The sequence below is a fragment of the Phaseolus vulgaris genome, chromosome 11 (assembly GCF_000499845.2).
Source record: "Phaseolus vulgaris cultivar G19833 chromosome 11, P. vulgaris v2.0, whole genome shotgun sequence".
Taxonomy (NCBI): Eukaryota; Viridiplantae; Streptophyta; class Magnoliopsida; order Fabales; family Fabaceae; genus Phaseolus; species Phaseolus vulgaris.
The window spans coordinates 48762240-48767628 of NC_023749.2; the positions used below are offsets into that span (position 1 = coordinate 48762240).

The 5389-nt window shown below is 28.9% G+C and overlaps 1 non-coding gene across 1 annotated transcript; it reads right to left on the reverse strand.

The window, feature by feature from the left end:
• Positions 1-2357: 2357 nt before the first annotated feature.
• Positions 2358-2430, reverse strand: TRNAR-CCG (transfer RNA arginine (anticodon CCG)). Its single transcript has one exon. It is a non-coding gene; the product is annotated as a tRNA-Arg (tRNA).
• Positions 2431-5389: the final 2959 nt, after the last annotated feature.

A 5389-nucleotide genomic window follows, 5' to 3' on the forward strand; every position in this document is an offset into this window, starting at 1 on the left:
TGAGCTTGTTCTCGGCTACTGGATGTGGACCATCATTCAACTATTAGATTTGGTTTAGCTCTCGGTTTCTAGGTCCTGGATCACTCTTAGATGTGTGTACCTGCAAGGGGCTCTGATGATAAAGTCATAATCAATTTGTTTGATTATCAGATAAAAGAAATTCTACTTACCTGTTAAACCGACCACCTATTTATAGTGGTTGTTGTTGAACTTTAACTGGATTGGACTTTTTACTTTTCACACCTTGCAATTACTAAGTATATTTTTAGTATTTTGAGCTTATTTATTGAACTTTAATACAATGTTATTTTATTCTATTATTTATTTATATTATTTTAACTTTCAATATTCTCACAACCTTTCGGCCTGTTCCTCTCGACCCAGTTAATACATCGCCAAATGAAAAAAAACAACAACTTTGGGTGGTACCTTTGGTAGCCATATATTGGGGCAAATTGCATTTTGTTTAGAAACTCACTCCATTTAATGAAACACATCGTAATTTAATGTTACATTGTACCTTCCACCTCCCTCATTAACCTAAATCCAGTTTTCCTTTTTGTCCTTCACTACTTGCACTCGTAAAATATCTTACATGAAGCTTTGTAACAAACTTAGCTCCATTCATTCTAATTTCTCCACCACTTCAAGTCTTAAACCCATTCATCTCAACCTAAGATTGCTCATTAATCAACTTCTCACTCTTTTCTTTTGCATTTAATTGATCTCTTGGATAATTTATTGCAAGACATTTTTCCCATAAACATTTGTCAAACCAAAAGCTAAATTTTTTCTCTAATCTCCACTTCATTATTGCAAAAATCAATTATCATTGTTATTACCCTCACACACCAATCATAATGTGATGCATTCATATTTGAATCCACTTCACTTATCAAAGAACTCCATTCATAAAGAAACCCTCTAGTGACAAAAATTCCATGTCTATTTTGCTAACAAAGCTTGATCAAACAATTAATATCTTTCACTACCAAACACCTCCTTTTTTTCCACAACATATATCTTTCCAACTTAACAAGTTATTTTTCTCTCCTCCTTTTTTTTCCCCATAAGAAACATATTTGCATGCTTCTAATCTTTCTTGCCACACCATAGGGAATTTTATAGACTGAAAGAAAGAAAAGAGATAAAGATGACAGCATATAGAGCAAAACATCCCAAGAAACTGAATAATAGATCTTTTTGTAATCCACTTTAAACACTAGACATTCTTTATGACATCTTTTAACTCTATTCACAGCCTCATTGAGCTTCAAAACACTTTGGAACATATTACTCTTTCCCATTGACCATCTAGAAATTTTATAATTTATACAATTAGCAAATTGTAATTAAATCATGAGTTTTAATAAATAAGTTGAAGTAACTTAGTGAAAATAATGAGTTTCTAAATATTTGTTTCACCATGTTATCGGTAATTAATTAGATAATGAATAGAAATAAAGGGAGACATTATTGTGAAAAAACTATATTCTCTTATTTGTTTTCGTTATTGTAAAAAGGAAGAATATTGTTTTTTTCTAAACAAAATGAGGATACATTGAAAGTAAATTATTACATTAATATTTTAACATTTATATATATATATATAGATAGATAGATAGATTATATAATTATATATACAGTAAAAAATATTTATATTTATGTTTTTAGTTATAATAATAATTTAAAACATATATAAAATAATAAAATAAAAGAAATAGATTAATAATGATAAATTATTTTACTTTTTCTTTATTTTCATTTTTTATTCAATTTAAATATTTTTATTTTTATAGTTATTTTTAGTCTCTCTTTTTTCCCCTCTTTTACTTTCCCTCGTCTAATAAAAGAACAAAAAAGAAATGCTATTCTATTCTTAGTTAGCAAATAAAAAATAAATAAAAAAAAGTTATATTTTAAAGTATATATAAAAGTTATATGCATGAAACTTTAATAGGAGCTATAAAAAAATGAGAAATGTTTAATTATAAATAAATTACAAATAACTACATAAGCTAATGGGGAAAATCTATTCAAAAATATAAAAAAAAAAAGATAATTATTAACTAACAAGTTAATCTCATGAGAAATAAAGAAGAGGTAAATGTAAAATATAGGTTGAAGTCTCTCAACTTGTGATTTTCAATGTGTCTTTCTCCACTGAAGACAAATTCTTTTTAAATTTAAATACCCTGAATTTGTGTTATCTTTCTTAATAAAGGGTTATATACATACTTAATATAAAAAGAAAAAAATTATCGTAAAATATGTATAAAAAAAAAGTTGTAAAATATCTTATTAATTGTTATATTAAATATTAAAACAACATAAATTAAAAAATTCATTTAAAGAAACGATCGCGATGGGACTCGAACCCACAGTCTCCCGCTCCGGAGGCGAGCGCCTTATCCATTAGGCCACGCGATCACATGTTTAATTTTAAGACATTTTATTATAAGTATTTAACTTATAATACTTAAATTGTCCCCAAAGAAAAACCAATGTCAAACAAAAACTCTTAAATAAAATTTAGGTCCTCTATTTTTATAAATGTGTAACTTTAATTAGTATAAAATTTTAATTGTAAATTTAGTTCTACAACTTTTTAATCAAATAATTATAGTTCATTACTAATATGTTTTTTCTAACAGAAAATGCTATTGTGTACATTAACAACAATAAGATTAATTACTTATTTATATAAATTAATATTAATAACAGCTTTTAATTATACATTTTATTATCATCATCATAAGAAATATGTTAAAAAAAATTGTTAGCAGTTTGATGAGATATTATGTTAGATTAAAATTGTTTTATTATAGAAGCATAGAGAAAATAAATTTTTATGTTTATAACCAAAAATTTACGTTGATAAATGTACAAGGACGAAAAATAGATTTAGGTAAAAATAAATAAGCACGACTAGAGTATATGTACTGTGTAGATTATTTTTACATTGTTATAATTTTAATGATCCAAACAAGTTCCTTTAAGACAACTAAACATAAAACTTATTTTAATTAAGCTCTTTGCTAATTTAATTTTTGAAAATACAATTAAATTTTACTATTGCGATTGTAATAATGACTATGATCATATCATAACATAGAAATAAAAGTTAATACATAAACAACATGAAATGCAACCCATGCGTCTGATATAAATTTGTGAAATGCAACTCATTGACTAAAGCAAGGTCCAACAAATTGAAAAACTTTTCAAACTTATTCATTAAGTGCAAACTAAAGAAAGTTCAACAACAATCACATCTTTATAATTTGAAATAAATGCAACTATCTGATATAATTTGAAATAAATGCAACTATCTGATGGTTGATTAGGTCATTTTATTATATATACACGAGGATAAGTTATATTATCTATATTTTTTTATAAGGATTGGAGCATCTTCAAGTACTTTTTTTTTAATTTAATTCATTATTTATTGATCAAACAAAACAAAATCAGTATTGAAATAATGAGAATATAATATCTAATTAAGATAGTTGGGTCAAGTTATCTTCAAATTGAAAATTGATTTATGATATCATAAATCAACCTAATATCTAATAACAAATTAATCACCTCAATGCTTCATAACCACTTTATTGGATATTTCACTAGGTCCAATAAGCCTATAAATATAGTTTCATTCTCGAGGGAGTAGAAACTCAATCCTATATACTCACTTAAATATTATTATATCTCTCTAAGTTCTTACTAACTTGAGAGTCGAAAAATCTTCTGCAGGTGAATCATTACTCGATCTACATCATTAAAGTTCGACAACCCTTCAACGTAGAAGTCATTCAACCCATACAAATTCGGGCATTTACATTAGCCGATTCTAACTCGTTTTCTAGTAAGATACTCAATTTATTTGTGCACTGAAGTTTGATTAGGTAGTATTTAAGATTCATTTTCATTTTTTTTTCATGTACTTTTCTTATTTTAATGGATTAAGTTAATGCTTTTATTATATTTTCTAAATCAAATTTTAGTAGGAAAGAGAAATTCATTTTGATTGAAAATGTTAGTGAGGATTCTTATGCAATTTAAGGGTTGCTTAGTTTAGAACATAATGTTGTTGTAGTGCAAGTTATCATGATCAGACTCTGATGGTTGTGCTACTGAAGCGTAGTTTTCTGTTAGCCTTGTAACTAACTCCATGCTGTTGCGGCATTGACAGTAAGAAGTTGTTAGAGTTAGTTAGATTAGTTTTGCTTATAAATAGAGGTTGTAAACAGAACTAAAAAGATATAGAGATTGATTTTACTTGAGATTACGTTGTTGTTGTAATGCTCTGTTTTCGATTAATAAAATTCCCAATTTCAATACTTTCAAACTCTCTCAAGTTTCTCTTAGTAAATTTCACGTTAGTTTTCAATCACAATAGAGAGCCTTGTACCAACAAATTGGTATCAAGAGCATTGGTTAAGATCCAATTTCCGCAATGGCAAATCAAAGTACGACGAGTTCCCAATTTCCAGCGAATCTTCCGGTGTTCAAAGGCGAGAATTATGATCGGTGGTGTGCGCAGATGAAGGTCATATTCAGATTTCAAGATGTGCTTGAAATTGTGAATGATGGAGTTGCAGAATTGGCAGCAGATACCAATGAGGCTGCAAGAACCTTGCATCATGATATGAAGAAGAAAGATGGAAAGGCTTTGTTCATCATACATCAATGCGTTGATGGTAATGTCTTTGAGAAGATCATTGAGGAAGAAACGGCGAAGGGAGCATGGGAGACTCTAAAAAGGCTCTATGGAGGTGATGAAAAGTTAAAGAAGGTGAAGTTACAGGCTTTGAGGAAGCAGTATGAGGTGTTGAATATGAAAGAAGGTGAAGCCATATCAGAATTCTTTTCAAGATTGGTAGTCTTGACCAATCAGATGAAAACATGTGGTGAAACGGTCACTGGTTTGCAGAAGATTGAGAAGGTGTTGAGGGCCTTAACTGCAAATTTTGATCACATTGTAGTTGCAATTGAAGAGTCTAAGGATCTTTCTGTTATGAAGCTTGAGGAGTTACAAGCTACTATGGAAGCTCATGAGATGAGGCTGAAGCAGAGGAAAACAGAGAAGGGAACAGATCAGGCTTTGCAAGCAAAATTCACCAAGAAGGTCAAAGATGAGGCTTCATGGTTCAAGAAGAACAAAGAGAAGTGGAAAAAGAAGAAGGGTAATACTGAATCTGAGAACATATGTTCAAAGAATCAGAATGATGCCAAGAACAAAGGTGCTTCTAGTAGTAAGAATCCAAAGAAGAAGGATCTGAATGAGGTACAATGTTTTTGTTGTGAGAAGTATGGTCATTATGCAAGAGATTGTCCAAGTAGAGGATCAAACAATCAAGGGAAAGATGAGGCTCAGCTGGCAGAA